Source organism: Mustela lutreola, chromosome 9 (genome assembly GCF_030435805.1).
Source record: "Mustela lutreola isolate mMusLut2 chromosome 9, mMusLut2.pri, whole genome shotgun sequence".
NCBI classification, from domain to species: Eukaryota; Metazoa; Chordata; class Mammalia; order Carnivora; family Mustelidae; genus Mustela; species Mustela lutreola.
The window spans coordinates 57,163,791-57,182,426 of record NC_081298.1 but is presented as its reverse complement, the minus strand read 5'-3'; the positions used below and the strand labels follow the sequence as shown (position 1 = coordinate 57,182,426).

Sequence of the window (18,636 nt, the reverse complement as noted above, 5' to 3'; positions counted from 1 at the left end):
GATTAAATCTTACAGCACCACCTGTGCATTAGGAATGTTATCTCTGACACAGGCCAAAACAAGCCTCCCCCCATCCTGGCCTTGGCAGGCATTTCTGAGGTATGTATGTTAATCTCCAAGGGACCTGGAACACAGCCCCCAAAGAGGTCATTGATTGAACATGAACATGATAGAGGGCCAAAGATGGGGTCAGTATTGTCAGCACTCCTACAGATGTCTCATGTGTTATGCCAAGGTCTTTGAACTGTATCCCATATAAAATAGACATCTATAGAAATATTTTAAACTGATCCATAGTATGATCAGAGTTGCATTTTAAAAAAATCTTTGCATTGAAAGAAAGGAGAAATATTGATGATAATGGTGATATGTATTTTGTATTTAACATTTATTATGTGTCACTTGTCAACCTTAAAAATAAAATAGGCAGTTATTTTCCTAGCAAAACGAGTTTATTCAGGAATAGCAGAGGAATTGCAATTTGGGACAAGCAAACTATGGCAAACCACAGGTAAGTCCAAAGGGACAAAGGAAGTTTGCTTTTATTAGGTGCTGGGGGAAATTGGGGAAGATTGTTATGAACAAAAGTTCACTGGAAAAGAACAAGAGTTTGTGGCCGGAGGTTTCTGGAGTGGGGAGAGATTGTCCTTCATTTTCTTAAAAGCCAGAGAGAGAAGATTCCTGTGAGAAAGGTGCCCTTTTTTTGGTCAAGATAAGAATTAACCTTCCTGCGGGGGCGTGGGTGACTCAGTGGCTTAAAGCCTCTGCCTTCAGCTTGGGTTGTGATCCCGGGGTCCTGGGATCAAGCCACGAGTTGGGCTCTCTGCTTGGCGGGGAGCCTGCTTCTCCCTTTCTCTCTGCCTGCCACTCTGCTTACTTGTGATCTCTGTCTGTCAAACAACAACAACAACAACAACAAAAACCACCAAAACAACAACAAAACAAACACTACTTTCTTTCTTGCAGCAAGTTATGCAGACAGTGGCAAGTGGTGCGTTGGTGAGCGCTCCCCCTTCAGGTCTTCCCAACTCCATTTCCAGTGAGGTTTCCCTTACTCCTTCCATTAACCCATCTGCTTTTCATAGGAGCTATATAGAGTATGGTTATAACCACCCCTTACTAGAAAGAAAAAAAAAAAAACTAGTAAGAACCAAAACTGGGATCTGAATTCAAGGCTGGCTGACTCTGAACCCAGCCTCTTATAGAAGGGAGCGTGAGGATGGGGAACATCAGTTGGGTATGCAGTATGGTATGGGGAGGGTGTTGGGCTCATAAATGTCAATGAAGAGAAAAATGGAGATGACATTTCATATATTAAGTGTACTGGTTTTAGTGACTTTGTTGGTGAGAAGGAAGTTGCTGAGAAAGACTTTGAGATTTTTAGCTTGGCAGCCAGATGACCAAGAATGCCTTTGATGAGGATAAAGGACGTAGTGGGCGCTGCTGTACTAGATTCAGTTTCCCCACTCCCGCACAGGTGATAAATAGAACATAATGAAATCATGCCATTTGTCTAATTTACCGTATCAGTAGTGCATGTATGCAATTATTTTTATGAAATGACATGTTTCTATCTAGTTAAGATTCCCTGTGATAGAAATTTTAGGTTTCTTTCTCTTAACCTAAATATTCAGAAAAAAGACAGACCTTCATTTCTCATAAAATTTGCTATTAAAGGTACTAAATTCCAAAGTACAAAATTAAGTGAAACTTAATACTAGGGCTAGTTCTTTTTACTGTGTTCTTTTTGCTAATTTACTTCTAGGTTTTGAAGTATGTGTCTAGGTCTTCATTTACCTCTTCAGGGAATTGCATCTGAAAGCTAGCCCTTTGTATCTGTTTTTGCTAGTCTTGACTATTTAACCTTACTGTCTCTAATGTGTCTTATGTTGATCCTTTTCTCTTAAACAGTTTATATCCAATAACTCTCATTATCATCTTCTTTTTGAGCGTGCTTCCTAGCAAAGTATTTTTAAAAATTTTATTTATTTATTTGACGGAGGGAGAGATAGTGAGAGAGGGAATACAAGCAGGGGGAGTGGGAGAGGAAGAAGCAGGCTTCCCTCTGAGCAGGGAGCACAGATGCCAGGCTCAATCCCATGACTTGAGCCAAGGGCAGCTACTTAACGACTGAACCATCCAGGTACCCCACAATTTTTTTTTTTAATTTTTATTTTTCTACCTTTATTGAGATATAAATGCCTCTAGTTCTATTTTCAATTTTTTGAGGAATTTCCATACTGTTTTGCACAGTGGCTGCACCAGTTTACATTTCCACCAACAGTGCACGGGGGTTTCCTTTTCTCTCCACATTCTTGCTGACACTTAACTCACCTTTTTGATAATAACTGTTCCAGCAGGTATGAGGTGATATTTCCTTGTGGTTTTGATTTGCATTTCCATAGTGCTTGGTGATGCTGAGGACTTTTTCATGAACTTGTTGGCCATTTATATGTCTTTAGGCAATCTCTTCGTGGCCTCTGCCCATTTTTTAGTCAGGTTGTTTGTGTTTTGGCTATTGAGGTGTATGAATTCCTCATATATTTTAGAATATTAATCCCTGTTGGATACATGGTTTGAAAATATTTTTTTCCAGTGTTAGGTTGCCTTTTCATTTTTTCTTTTTTAAAATATTTCATTTATTTATTTGACAGAGATCACAAGTAGACAGAGAGGGAGGCAGAAAGAGAGAGAGGGAAGCAGGCTCCCTGCTGAGCAGAGAGCCCTATGTGGGACTCGATCCCAGGACCCTGAGATGATGACCTGAGCCGAAGGCAGCGGCTTAACCCACTGAGCCACCCAGGCACCCTGCCTTTTCATTTTGTTGATTGCTTCTTATACTGTGCAGAAGCGTTTTAGTTTGACGTAGTCCCGCTTACTGATTTTTGGCTTTTGTCACTTGTGCTATTGCTGTGTTATCCAAAAAATCACTATGAAGACTGGTGTCAAGTTACTTTTCCTCCAGGAGTTTTATAGTTTCAGGTCTTACATGTAAGTCCTTAATCCATTTCAAGTAAGTGGTGTAAGATATGGGTCCAGTGTTACTCTTTTGTACCAGCATAATGTTTTATGTCTTCTGTTTTATTAAATATTACTTTGAAGTGGTAAGGTATTTTTAGTAATCATTATATAGTAAGTGGTGGCTATTCAGGCTTTCACATATGGATGACATTCATTTGATACTGTACCTGAGAATAAACAGTGCCTCTTTTAAACCTACTTTCATTTTCTGAAAAGTGTGAGCATGTAATATCTTTAGGAGCCACATGATGGCAGAAACAGTGTTTTGAAACTTGTGGACTTAACAGACATGCTCTGAGTGTCCTGTATCTTCATCCTTCTTTTTTTATTAAAAAAAAAAAAGGACAAAAAGAAGAAAGTATAGAATTTAGTAGAATTTAGTCAAATATCTGTATCTTAAGAAAACATTACAAATAGAGTTAAAATTTCTTGGTACACTTTCCTGTTCCAGTTATCCCCTACATCTACTTTCCCTCCATTAGGAAACTCTTTTCCTAAATTTGTATTACTTCTCTATATATCTTTCTATTTTCATTACACATTTATGTATTCTTAACAGTGCATGAGATTGTTTCTTTTATTTTAGATTTTATATAGTGTATACTATTTGTGTTACTATGAAACTTTGGGTTTTCACTTAACATTTTTTAGATTTATGTAGTTCTAGTGAATGAATGACTTTTCTTCTTTTCTAGTGTTCCATTGAAGAGATCACAATTTTTTACATCTTTTTTTCTTAAGGATAGACATTTAGAGAGACAGTAGGAGTAGAGTGATTATAGACTGGGGAGCTGGGGACCTAGTATACCCTTTCAGATCCCATTGCTGTCATTTATTAAGTACAGAGCTTGGTTTCTACTTCTGCAAAATAGGGGTAGCACTTGTTTCACAGGGTGTTGTAACCATTAAATGAAACAGTATATAGAGCATTAACACCACAAGTATTATTATTATCACCACTACAATAAGATAACACTAATGTAGAACGAGCATTATTTTGTGCCATTTATTAAATTCTGTTGAAACTGGAAGTCATCTGAAAGAAGAGGGAGAATAGTGAAAATGTGGACTTGTAGACGGTTGAGGTGGCTTCTGTCAGATGACTTCTGCTTTCTCTAAAGTAAGTGAGGTTATCCACAAGAGTGATGGGAAAAGAGGGTGGGTGGATGATTTGAGTGTGCTGAGGGTTTGAAGTGGCCTTGTTGGGCCATGATCTGGCTGTGCTTGCAAAAGAATTTCCTGTTTAGGTGTATATGCTTTTCTTGTTTGTTTTGTTTTTTCTCAGCAACTTTTCACCTGACAAATCCCGAAAGCTCAGCCACCACTCTGGAGTTTCTCTTTCCCTCCTTCCGTGGCACATTTTGCTACCTAGATTGTATTCCACAGCTGGATGTCTCCAGGCCTGTAACCCTCTCCACCCTGGATCCAAACCATTTATTCCCTTTTATTACATTTCACATAAATTTCCTGGTCTGGCATTGACAGATCTTTAAAATATGGCTCTGACTGCCTTGATGCCTTATCTCCCACATCCTTCTGCTCCTCTGTGTTTCCACAGAATGAGGTTACCCACTTTTCTCTGAGTCAGCGCTCCCATTTTTCTGTGCCTTTGTTCTAGTTCTTTTTTCTCTACCTAGAATATTATCTTTTCCTCTCTTCCTGTGTGCTTCTTTTGAAATTTAACATGTCCTTTACTGTATTTTGTGTGATGGAGTTATTTAAATGTACCTGAGATGTAAAATCGTCAGATGCCTCATTACAGAAAGCACCCAGTAAACCCAGGAATCCTGCCCCAGACTTTCTATTGTCTAGTCATTGCATTTGGGGACTGCATACTGCTGTACTATGTACTATGTTCTGACATCAAGGTAGTCATGCTTGCTTTCATTCTCATTGGTTGAATTTTGTTTTAAGTTAGATTAATTCTATTATGAAAATTTTCTAATATAAAATTGGAGGAAATGACTCTCCATATACTCATTATCCTGATTTACTTACTGTATTACCATATTTGCTTCATATATTCTTGTTGTCTCTCTCTTTAAATTGAGATATAATTGACATACAGGTGTATAACATAATGATTTGATATATTTTTTTAAGATTTTATTTATTTATTTGACAGAGAGAGATCACAAGTAGACAGAGAGGCAGGCAGAGAGAGAGAGAGGGAAGCAGGCTCCCTGCTGAGCAGAGAGCCCGATGCGGGACTTGATCCCCGGACCCTGAGATCATGACCTGAGCCGAAGGCAGCGGCTTAACCCACTGAACCACCCAGGCGCCCTGATTTGATATTTCTGTATTGTGAAATGATTATCACAGTAAGTCTAAACTTCTGTTATGATAGTTACAAAATTTTTTTTTAGTAATGAGGACATTCAAGATTTACTTTTAGCAACTTTCAGATACACAGTACAGTATTTTGAACCATAGTCACTGCACTGTATATCTCCATGACTTGTTTTATGACGGGAAGTTTACATTTTTACCACCTTCATTAATTTTGCCTACCCCTCTAACTCCTACCTCTGACAGCTCACAATCTGTTCTCTGTTTTTCCGAGTCTTTTTTTTTTTTTTAGACTCCACATAAAAATGAGATATAATAACCACACAGTGGTTGTCTTTCTCTGACTTACTTCACTTAGCATAATGCCCTCAAGGTCCTTCCATGTTGCTGCAAATGGCAAAATTTCATTCGTTTTTGTGCCTGAGTAATAGTCCACTGTGTAATATTCCATTTGTGGATGCATGCATACGTACATGTATGTGTGTGTGTTTATATATACACATACATATATATCACATTTTTTAAAAAGAGTTTTTCTATTGATTTGAGAGGGAGAGAGAGCAGAGGGAGAGAGAGAGGCAGACTCGCTGTTGAGCAGGGAGCCTGATGCGGGGCTCGATCTCAAGACCCTGGAATCACGACCCAAGCTGAAGGCAGATGCTTAACTGACTGAGCCACCTAGGCACCCCTATATGTCACATTTTCTTTATCCATTCTTTCATCAGTGAACACTTATTGTAAATAATGGTGCAGTGAACATGGGGATGCAATATATTCTCAAGTTAGTGTTTGTATTTCTTTCAGATAAGTACCCAGAAGTGGAAATGCTAGATCATATGGTATTTGTCTTTAATTTTTTGAGGAATTTCCATATTTTTTTTCCACAGTGACTGTGCACCAGCTTACGTCCCCACCAACAGCGCACAAGGGTTCCCTTTTCTCGGCATCCTCTCCAGCACTTGTTACGTCTTGTCTTGTTAATAGCCATTCTAAGTCGTGTGATGTAATATTTCACTGTGGTTTTGATTTTCATTTCCCTTATGATGAGTGATATTAAGCACTCTTGGACCAACCATATGTCTTCTTTGCAAAAATGTCTAGGTCCTCCACCTGTTTTTTAATCGATTGTGTTGTTTGTTTGTTTGCTATTTAGTTGTATGAGTTCTTTGTATATTTTGGATATTAACTTCATCATATATATGGTTTCCAAATATTTTCTCCCATTTGGTAGGTTGCCCTTTCATTTTGTTGATGGTTTTCTTTGCTGTACAGAAGCTTTTAGTTTGATGTAGTCCCACGTGTTTATTTTTGCTTCCCATGCCTTTGCCTTTGGTTTCAAATTAAAAAAAAAAAAAAACCTCATTGTGAAGATGATGTGAGAGAGCTTACTGCCTATGTATACTTCTAAGAGTTTCGTGGTCTTGGGTCTATGTTTAAGTCTTTTTTTTTTTTTTAAGATTTTTATTTATTTGACAGACACAGCGAGAGAGGGAATACAAGAAGGGGAACTAGGAGAGGGAGAAGCAGGCTTCCCGCTGAGCAGGGAGCCCAGTGCGGGGCTCTATCCCGGGACCCTGGGATCATGACCTGAGCTGAAGGCAGATGCTTAATGATTGAGCCACCCAGACATCCCTAAGTCTTTAATCCATCTTAGTTAGTGCTTGTGTATGGTTTAAGAGAGTGTTCGAGTGCCATTCTTTGCATGTAACTGTTCAGTTTTCCCAGCACCATTTATAAAGGAGACTCTTCTTTCTCCATTGTATGTTCTTGGCTCCTTTGTTAAAAATTAACTGACCATAGGGGCACCTGGGTGGCTCAGTCAGTTAAGCGTCTGCCTTCAGCTCAGGTCATGATCCCAGCATCTTGGGATTGAGTCCCACATTGGGCTTCTTGCTCAGGGGGGAGTCGGCTTCTCCCTTCCTCTCTGCCCCTTTATCTACTCATGCTCTCTGTCTTGCTGTCTCTCAAATAAATAAAATCTTTTAAAAAGTTAATTAATTAACCATAAATTCACGGGTTTATTTCCGGGCTTTCTGTTCTGTTCCATTGAACTAGGTGTGTGTTTTATGCCAATACCATACTGTTTTGATTACTGTAGCTTTGTAATATAGTTTGAAATCAGCTTTATTCTTTCTCAAGATTGTTTTGGCTATTGGGACCTTTTTTTCCCCTCTTAATTTACTGAAGTATCTAAAAGCAAATCCCAGACATTAGGTCATTAGGTCATTTCATCCCATTGTACTTCAGAATTATTCTCTGATAATGTGGACATTTTCTTATATAAACACATTATTATCACATCTAACCAAATGAGTGATAATTCCTTGGCATCATCCAATACCCAGTCCCTGATAAAAATTTTCGCCTATCTTTTTTTTTAAATAAAGATTTTATTTATTTGACAGAGAGAGAGAAATCACAAGTAGGCAGAGAGGCAGGCAGAGAGAGAGAGAGAGAGAGAGAGGAGTGGAAGCAGACTCCCCACGGAGCAGAGAGCCCGATGCGGGGCTCGATCCCAGGACCCCAGGATCATGACCTGAGCCAAAGGCAGAGGCTTTAACCCACTGAGCCACCCAGGTGCCCCAATTTTTTGCCTATCCTAAGAATATTCCTTTGCACTTGGCCTGTATGAACCAGGATCTAAACAAAGGCCATACTTTAATAATACATTTGATTGTTACGTCTCTTAAATCTCTCTCAATTTGTCTCTCCTGTAATTACTTTTTGGAGGTACGAGCTCTCTTGTCATGTTGAATTATAGTTTTGAATCTTTCAAATAAACTTTTGTTTTGGAATAATGTTAGATTTATGAGAAAGTTGCAAAGATAGTTCAGAGCATCCTTCTATTCCCCTCACCCTGTTTCCTCTTTTGTTAACATCTTACATTACCTTAATAGCATCCAGACTAGGATACTACATTGCATTTAGCCTTGGTTGAATTTTAAAATAATTTCTGATCATAAGGTGTCTTCTGTTGAGAAAAATAGCCCTTTTCTGGCTAGGAGGCAGTACCCTGTAATGGTTAAAAGCGTGATTAAAACCAAGTATAAGGTTTCAAATTCTTAATCACATAAAAACTCTGTGATCTTAGATTACTTGTACTGCTATGTCAGTTTCATCATCTTTAAAATGGAAATAATAATATTACTTTATTTGACCATTGCAGAAAGTAAATTTGATAAATGCATGCAGAGTGCTCAAAGAGTTCCTAGCACTCAAAGAGTTCCTGGCACATGGAAAGAACTCAGTAAACATAGCTCTTGACAAAGGTAGTATTTCCTAAATCATAGTGAATGTCAGCGAAGACTCTGGCTCCCATGGCAAGGGGTGAGGGACCATTTGCTTAGAATGAGTTCCTTTGCTTTGGTTCTGTGACAGGGATCTCATTCAATTTTAAGTATTTCACCTCTCTCTTAAGAATTTTTATTCAGTAAAACATATTTCTCTAGTATGTGTAGATCAATCAAATATGGGCTTCAGGAGTTAATTTTTTTACCTTGACAAGGATTTCTTAAGATCATGATCAGGGAATGAAACTGCATACTTTTTTTCCCCTCGATTAGTCTCATCACATAGTGGTTAGTTTGTGTTTTAGAATCACCTCCTTTATTAAGTGGCTGTTTATATGGCTTAAACTGTAACATTTGTTTGTGGTGTAACGTGCTCTTAGAGGAATTGAAATGGGTTTGGTCACATTCTCAGTGCCTCTTCCTGCACCCACACCCTCCTAACATCTCTGTTTTGTCTCGGTCGCTTCCAGAGCCTCCCGTGTTGCTGCGTAACAGTGTGCATGGTTTCGGCAGAGTTGTTCTGATAGAGGAAACCTGTTTTCATTACAATCTTTGCCCTTTTTTTCCAGAACTCTTGGAAACATTGAGTCATCACATAAACTCTGCAAGGAAATAAGGCAGCATTGGTAACTTTGAACTGCAGAACTGTAAAAAATCCCAGAATTCAGTTAAATAAAAGATTACCAATTTGACTCCTTTCTTTCATTGGCCTTTGCTTCCAGACTGGTAGGAGAAAATTAGCCAAGGAGGAAAATGTGTATTAGTGGGGTTTGTACAGGGGTATACCACAGGTCTCCTTCCAAACCCTTAGACTGCACATTTCATGATATTCATCTAGAGCATAACTAGACAACTTTTCATTTTCAGGGACGGAAAGTGTGGGCTTGCTGTGGTGAGCTTGGCGGTCTCTCCTCTGTGTTTACAGTCTGGGACTTGTCCTCAGGGCTTCTGTGCCTGTCATTGTTCCAGAAGCTTCTTGGGTTAGGTTTGTCAATGTTGAGAGGCAGTTCTAATTCAGAGTAGACCTTTTGTTTTTCTGTGTGGGGAGTGTTTGGGGTCCCAGAGACAGTGCAGTCAATGGCTAAAACAGGAACATCTGAATCAGGTAGACCTGACTTGGAATCCATACTATCTCCCTTACTGCTTATGCTGTTTGGTCAAGACATTTAACTGTTTTAGCACTTAGTTACTTCACCTGCAAGATGGGAAAAATAATGATACACACCTCATAGGATGGAGAAAAAAATTGAATTAGATGGCATGCATAGTATGCTTGGTAGGCACTCAGAACCCTGCTGTTGTTAATAGTGACCAACTGTATTAGAGAGTCAGGAGACTTTGAACTTTGTAGTCAGGGAGGTGAACATTTTTGTGTCCCAGCCTTTTCTTTTGTAAACACTCTTTAAAAACTATTTTATTAGATTCAGAGTAGGTTTAAAATGCCTGCCAGTGGACAAGTTTGAAGGAACATGAAGTACAGCTTATGCTGTATTTCCCCAGGTCGGTGTGGTTGCTACGTCACTAACAGAATGTGGGGAAATGTTAACAGCTTCAGTGCTTACTGCCTCTCCTGCGGCTAGTCTATAGCCCCTGCATCTCTATTATCTCCAAAATTCCTCTCATACCACTGTAGCTCTGGCTGTTATTTGTTTTTCCTGGACTGCCTCCATGCTCATACCCACTTGCCCCTTAAAATCCACCCTCCCCAAATGCCACTGTGAGAAGAATCTTTGTGGAACAAATTTGATCGTGTCAGTCTCTTATTTAACAGTACAGTGGTTTCCCGTTGTTCTAAGGTTAAAAAATGCGAGGCTCTTTGAAACGTGCCACTGCCTGTCTCTCATCTCACCTGCCAGTGCTTCCCTTTAGCCACACAGTCTGATTTCCTTTCCTCCTGCCCCCTGGGTCTTTGTACCAACTGGCCTTGCTTCCACAAATGCTCCTTTCACCCTTTAGCCTTTAGTGACTTCTCATCTTTTGGGCTTTTGGGGTATCAGATCTAATGTTTCTGTTTCAGGAAACTTTCCTTGCCATCCCTTCTCTGCTCCTTGTTGTAGGCATTCTCATGGCAGCCTGTTCTATCATTTGACATGTTTTTAAATATATTTGTGTGATTACATGGTTAGTACTAGTACCACCGGTAGACTGCAAGCTCCTCAAGGACACTGGGTCCCTAGTGCTTAGAGCAGAACTTGTCACATGTTAGGTGCTCGCTGAACGCGTATGAATGTAATGACTGGCATGGGGAGGTCACAGCACACTCTTCTGTACCCTATCAGGCCTATGTAATGTTGTCTGTCCCCCTTCCCTTTCTCATGAGAACCTCATCTGGCCCCTCATACTTGGGCAAGGAGACCCTCTGCACGACTTTCCATTTTCCTCATACCATCTTGAAAACTGTGGTCCTGCCATAGAAGGTCCACTGCTCTGCCAATCTCATTGTCCCTTTGACATATCTGTCAGTCACATGGGAGAATGTTTCCTCCACCTGGAGTGCCCTCCACTTCTCTCCCCCCAGATCCTTTCCTGTACAGTGCCCACTCAAATCCAGCCTGCTTTAGGGGATGCATCAGTATTTGATTACATATACTGACATTGATGAGGTGTCATTTCTTCCTGATTTGATTACAAATCCCTTGGAATATGGAATAGTATTCTTCATTTAATTTTTTGTTTTCTTATTTTAAGCATTTTAAATTTTGATTCCTTATTACAGAACTATATTTGTCTATTTTGAAAAACTTAGAAAATAACAGATAATCCATAAGAAAAAATAATTTTGAATCTTCTTAAATCCTACCCACCAGAGATATTTTGGTGTATACTCTTCCAGATGTATTTGTGGATGTGTGGATGTGCACACATACATGGTGTATACATATATGATCTTTTCATATAAAATGGAAACAGTGTACAGTGTCCTGTAACCTTTGTTTCACACAGCACTATATCATGAATACCTTTTTGTGCCAAATAATTGCCACCAATCACTCTAGAATATAAAACTATACAGGAAATATTGTCCTTATTAAAATAATTATATCTTTAGAGCTTTCTTAAAAATCCTGTTTTCTGAGTTAGGAAGAGAAAAATAACAGTAAGTGAAGGGATGATGCTGACATTAGAAATGAGGTAACAAAAAATTTTTTTTTATATTGTTGCTTTTAAGGTGAGGCCTCATACAGAACCTGGAAATATTTTGAGAACTTGGTGAAAATAGTTTTGCTGTGGACTACCTGTAGTAATGAGTCCTATAGGGCCGGTATTGTGGTTTAGTTTTTAAGACACACCTCTGAAATTCCAGGGCAGGGAGCAGAACCATGTTTGTTCTTCCGGATCTTCACAAGACCACAGTTGCTGGCTTGTGACTTTGCCTGCCTTAGAATGTGGAAATGACTGTTTCTTTCGTCCTCTTACACACAATTGCTTCACCTATTGTGTTTTTCCAAATGAGGGTTTAGTTTAGAGATATGCTCCACAGATATCAATGCCCTATGAGGTAGACAGGTAGAAAGAGTAGGAAAAAAATAGCAATGTTATAAAAACTTATATCAAAATACATGTAAGTTGAATTATGTGAAAATCTGGATAATCAGGAAAGCTCTCTTTTATTGAAATATTACCAGTAGAATTTCTTTTTAAAACACGTGGTATTTATATCCTTGTTAGATCTTATCTTTGGAGCAGCTCTTTTGACCCAAAGAGAAAGTGAAGAGGAGAGCAACAATCAAGAAAAGTTAAGAGATGCTTAGTATCTTTCTTCTCTGTTCCTGCCTCTACACTCTGAGGACCTGGCATGTGTTAGGCTCCGGGCAATGTTTGTTGAAGAGCTGATATATAAACCCTGGTCTTGTGTTCCTGATTTACTCAGGAATGGGATTTCTCACTAACACAGTGATTTAGGGGTAAAGTGTGTTGCCAGAGCTTCATCAAGATTGGCACGTCATGTTACTCAGGTCCTCTCTTAAAATCAAGTCATGTTAATTTAGGGAAAAGATCACTGATATCTATTTGGTTGATTCTGTCTCTAAATGGAAAAATTGAGGGCTTTGATAGTTAAATGACTTCCTGTACTTATATGCCAACCAAAGCAAGCAAGCTACCAAATGTGGAATGTCTTCTGGTTTCCTTCTTGTATTCTTATACCAGCTTCCCCTGTACTTAGTCCTTTAAAAATGTGGTTGGGATAGGTTACTTGAAATTTTATTCCAAATTCCTTTGAAATCTGCTAGGAAAACTTGCCATATTTTGACAGCAGCATCTAAAAACGATTTTTTTACAGATTTAATTTATTTATTTGAGAGAGAGCATGCGAGTGAGAAGGGTCAGAGGAAGAAGCAGACTCCCTGCTGAACAGGGAGCTCTATGCGGGACTTAATCCTGGGACTCCATCCTGGGACTCAGTCCTTGGACCTCAGGATCATGACCTGAGCCAAAGGCAGTTGCTTAACCAGCGGAGCCATATAGGCGCCCCCAGATGACTCTTAATTGCCTCCTTTTTTTGCTGCATCCAGTTGAACAGTTGAATCAAAAAATTACCCAAGCAGCACAAACAGACTGATGGGCCTTAAAATCGTGTCCATTGACCATCATAATGATGTGGTAAACTGGTCCTGCTCCCCCTGTTGATGTAGTATACCCAGGATCATCTTATGATGTCCAGGGAACTCCTAAAGGAATTCTACCTTGTCTTCGGCCTCCACAGCTGTGGAGATGCTGCAGACACACTGTGTCACTGCACTGAAAACATTCTTTAATTGTCTAACAAAGTACTGCAGATGACCTCAGGCTTCTAGTTGTGAGAGAAACTTCAATCTGTCTCTGACTCAGAATGATTCAGTGAGCTTCCTACGAGCTTCTCGTGTTAGGTTAGCCTGTCCACTTGGTGTGTTCATCTTGAGTGAGTTACAGAAAAGCTGATTAAAGAAAAAATTCAGAGGGACTTGTAGACAGTTGCAGTATCACCTACTTATGAATGGGATCGTGTTTTGGGGTGATTTTTTTTTTTCAGATTCTGGGATGGTTTTTTTGCAAAAGTTGATTCTACCTTCTCATATTCTTTGCTCTGGTTAATCTGAACTCGGCATATAAGAGTTTGAACTCTTCTGCCTCAGATTTGTTTTCAACCCTGGGTCCGTCCTTCCTGTTGATAGCCCAGAACACTCTTGGAAGGTCTCATTTAGGGAGATAATATGGCTGATAAGCAACTGTTTGGGAGAGGAAGGTGTTAGACATAGTGAGAAAGGATGATATTCTTGCTTGACTTGAGAAAGTTTGCTTTCCCCTGTAAATGACTATTCATAAGATAAAATTAAAACTAAAAAAGGATTCGTTTCCATTAAGTTCAAAGTTATTGCAAAATATAAAATTCTTCTTCTGTAGTATGTCACACAAGGAAGTAAATGGCCTGGAAATGTACAGCTGTTTAACCAGTTTACAGGCTCTCTTAGTAGCTAGTACAAAAGGTACTGCTAATGAGGCCCAACTAACTCTAACTCTGCCACAGAAGCCAGTTTGCCATGGTCTTATTTCTTTGTTGGAGGAAGATTGACAGTTCAGTAACACTAATGATCAATTTTAGAGGTTTGATTTTTTTTTTTAAGATTTTATTTATTTATTTGACAGAACACAAGTAGGCAGAGAGGCAGGCGGAGAGAGGGGGAAGCAGGCTCCCCACTGAGCAGAAAACCCTATGCAGAACTCGATCCCCAGACCCTGAGGACATGACCTGAGCCAAAGCCAGGCTTTAACCCAATGAGCCACCCAGGCACCCCTAGAGGTTTGATGTTTAACTAGATTTCTTTGCCCTCTCATGCCTGAAGGAATACTTGGACCAAGTTCACTAAAAACTGGACTATGTCATAAGCATACACTTATCATGAACACTGAGTCATGTATAGAATTGTGGAGTCATTATATTGTACACTCAAAACTAATTATACTTCAACTTAAAAAAAACTGGACTGTGTCAGGTATATGTAAAAATCTAGGCTAATTTTTTAAAATTTTTATCCCAAACAAAGTATTTATACAGTGGGAGGTACTATTCAACTCTACAAATATGAAAAACTTCTGAGTTTCTACAGTCTCACCAACAAAGCAAATTTTTGCAAAAACATGGAATAGATGTGCCTTTTAACAATCTCATTTAGGGGATGACTGGGTGGCTCAGGTGTTTGAGCACCTGCCTTCAGCTCAGGTCGTGATCCTGGGGTCCTTGTTTCAGGCTCTCTGCTCAGCTGGGAGCCAGCTTTTCCCTCTCCCTCTGCCTATCCACACTGCTCATGCACTCTCAATCTCTCTCTCTCTCCAATAAATAAATGAAATGGTTTGTTGTTGTTGTTGTTGTTGTTTTAAATCTCATTTAGGTAATATTGAGTGTTAAATGCAAAAAAACAAAAAAACGTTTTAGAAATGTGGAGCTTGAATCTCACAAGTAGTGTTGTAAAGTGATCAGGTTCTCAAAGTCAGTTGGTTGAACCACTAAACCAAGGAACTTACTTAACTAATGTCTACCGTGTATGTATGTGGCCTTGTAGACATGGTTGTAAATTAGATATGTTGCTGCCCTTGCAGACCTGTTATCCTAAGGGGATAGGTAGGTAGAGAAACAACCTCTCACAAGGCGATATGATTATGATGACAGAAGGAAGCAAGCACAGCTGTGGGGGGAAGGTATTCTGGGAGCAACAGAAAGGGAACTGTGGGTACTTAGGGTCTAGAAATGCTTCTTGTAGGAGATGAGTCCCGGTGGGATGGTTAGGACCTGGTCCATCTTTTAGTCCTATGAAGCTGTGTGTGGAAAGGCCAGGCAGGAGGGGAGAGGAAGTGAAGTCTATCGTGGGAACTACCTAGAGTTAAGTGCTGGTGTGAGGAGGGTGCAGGCTCAGCAGGGTTCTTTTGGTGACTCATGGCAGTGAGCCACTGAAGAGTTTTTTAGCAGCATCAATACATGATCAGTTTATTTTAAAAGAACACTTTGAAATTTGGAGGATAGATTAGAAGAGGGTAAGCTCAGGGGCAGATTAGGAGAAGTGAAGGGGAAACAAAGGAACTCTTCTGAAACTATCTGGCCCACTGTACAGCACTGAGTAAATACATATTAATGAACAAATGAGAACCAAACCTATAGCACTCTGAAGCGCTACAGGTTTTTAGAGAAGAGGGGAGAGCAGTGCACATTGGAAGATCCAAGGTAAAGTCCATCTGTTAGCTTCTGAAGAAACCATTAATTCCCTGAAATGATTATTAAACTTTATGCTTACATGCATTTTCTGGGAGTTATTTACTTTCATCAGATTCATAAAATGTCCCCGGCCCTCTGAAAGGCGAAAGACAACTGGGTTAGATATGAGCCTGGCAAAATAGGACCTGTTTGATACTCCAAAGAACTTTGTAATTAGTCATTCCACCAAGGTCTTAAACTTAAAAGAGAAATTATCAGCTATTCTGATGAGGTTAAGCTGGAACAGGTATCTAATTATAATTGCCAGGTATCTAATTATGTCAAACTGCAGGTTCAAAGAGAACCCAACAGTTTGGAAGAAGTGAACAAAAAGTTGTAATTAGGTTCATAGACCAGCTGCACTATAGTGGAAATGGGATAGAAGATACACACCTTAATAACTTTTGTGAGCTGTTGTTCCTTAACAACCATTGGGCATGGGGGTTAGGGAAAGCCCCAGGAGTTCTGGGTAGTAGTGAGCACCTCAGCCCTGAAAGCCTCTAAGGAGAGCCAGAACCTCAGGCAAAGGATACTGTGTAGGAGTGAGGCCATGTGCAGAATGAGAGTAGAGAATTCTTCAATGAATGGGAGGCTAGACTGGCCTTCAGAGATGTTTAGAGGGCTAAAATGAAATGTTTCCCTGTATAGAGACCACAACAAAGTGCACCTGCATAGGTCTCCCTCTGTACTGTCAGCAGAAGGCACCATTAATAGCTCTGTTTCTCTGGAAAAGCGTGAAAGTTAAAAAAATAAATATATATGAGACCACCTTTGGCAGTTACTGCCTTGTTGCGTGCTCCAGGGGTGTGCTCTCCCTCCCTTGGTGCTGAAGTTCAGGAACACTGTTGTGAGAAGAGGAGAGGACTTGGTAATGTGGCTGCTTCATGAAGTGGTCAGTCAGTTGTGTGTTTTGTGGCATTTGTGAATTTCCCTTTCAGAAATTCTGTGCCAGTGTATCTTCCACCTGGTTCATCTTACAGCTCAGTAAAATCTCAGAGCACATCAGAGCACATCAGAGGAAGGGACAGAGGAAGCCTCTCAGTGAAAAGATACTATGAGAAGCACTTTGCCCTAAGCCCCCGAATTTAGTTTTACTCAGTTGTGACGATTTCCTTAGACCATAAGCATTGATTTACTGAAATTCCCATTTGTCATTACGGCCATTTTAAAAGTCAGAGGGCAAGAATTGTTTCAGTTTGTTTGTTATATAGCTTGGAACTTTTTTTTTTTTTTTTCTAGTCACATCCTTTTAACCTTAGACTCATCAAATACAGGATTCGTCCTACACAGAGAGATGTTTCCTGTCTCGTTAACCTTTAGTAGTTGCCAAGCACTTTTTCCTTGTCAGCATGCTGCATTACTTCTTTTAAAGCTCTTTTAAAAATCAAGCTCTTATTTATATCTTTTGTAGAAACAAATATTATCTAATGTTGAGGTTTCTTGAAACTAATACTACACTGTATGTTAACTGAAATTTAAATAAATACTTGAAACAGGAAAAAAAATAATGTTGAGGTCTCTGTGTTTATAGTAAATTCAAATTAATTTGTTTTATTCAGCAGGCATCTATTCTGTCCAGATGCCTTGAGTAAAAAAGAAACTGAACATTGGTGGTTGTTTCTCTTCATTTGTTTTTCACACCTATCTTGAGAAAAATGTGAGAATTAGACACTTTAGGAATTCTAATTATATATGTTTCTGTTACTGTAAACTTTAAGTTTTTCTATATTTTAAGTCTCAGTAGGATACTAGGGCTTTGTACAAAAGACATATAAATTTCTAAATTTTTTAATTCATCTTTGAATAGGCAGAATATTCAGTTCAGAGCAGAGCTTTGTAACAGAAAAGTTTTCTTCTGCTCCTGTCACCAAGTTCCCCAGAGGCCCGCAGTATTACCCCTTTTATATGTTTGTTTCCTTCTAGAAAGAGAAACAGATACATTTGTCACTTGATTTTTTTATGTGTTTCGTGACTATTTAAGTCTAGTGTTATAACAGGGGTTGCTGGGGGCCTCAAGTCGTGATCCCAGCATCCTGGGATCCAGCCCTGCAAAGGGCTCCCTGCTCTTCAGGGAGCCTGCTTCTCCGTCTCCCACTGCCCCTGCTTATATTCCCTCTCTTGCTGTGTCTCTGTCAACTAAATAAAATAAGAAGAAAATCTAGTCTTATAACAAAATCCGTAACTTCTTGCATCTTCAAAAACATATGTCCTATTTTGATGGCAGTGGTAAGAAGCTGTTTTTCACTGAGGAGATGGAACCAGTAAGAAGCTGTTTTCCATGATGATGGAATTGTAGCCCTGAGGGAAGCTAGCACCTGCATGTCTTGAGTGAAGGAGTAAGATATAGGCTCCCCTTTCTTTGTGGCTACCTTAATCTGTGTATTTATAATATAGACACTCTCATGGAATATGTTAATTCTAAAACCCTTGGTGCAAAAAGAAGTTTCAGAGAAATCTCTCTGTGCTCTTATTGAGGGGATTCTAGAAGGGAAAGAGGTTAATACAGATTACTCAAAGAGAAATTATTAGAACAATGAAGTCAGATTATTAGCTAAGAACTTGCCAAGGATCTAACCTGCGTCTGTGAGATGGTGATGTGTATTGAGTGGGATTGAATCAGAAGTGGAGGCTAGAATCTTGTGTGTTGCTGTACACATCGTTTGTAACAGTAACAATAAAGGATTTGCTTTACAGTTATTTGTACTCCATTATCTGCAGACTCCTCTTGCAAACAATCAGCCTACACCCCATATGCACCAAAATAAGACCCCTTTCTAACTTTACCATCTAGGATCAAATATGCACATTTGA

The 18,636-nt window shown here is 39.4% G+C and overlaps 1 protein-coding gene across 3 annotated transcripts in view; it reads left to right on the top strand.

The window, feature by feature from the left end:
- Positions 1–18,636, top strand: part of LIMS1 (LIM zinc finger domain containing 1) — a 140,458-nt gene that overhangs the window by 63,508 nt on the left and 58,314 nt on the right. The gene's annotated exons all lie outside the window — the stretch shown is intronic.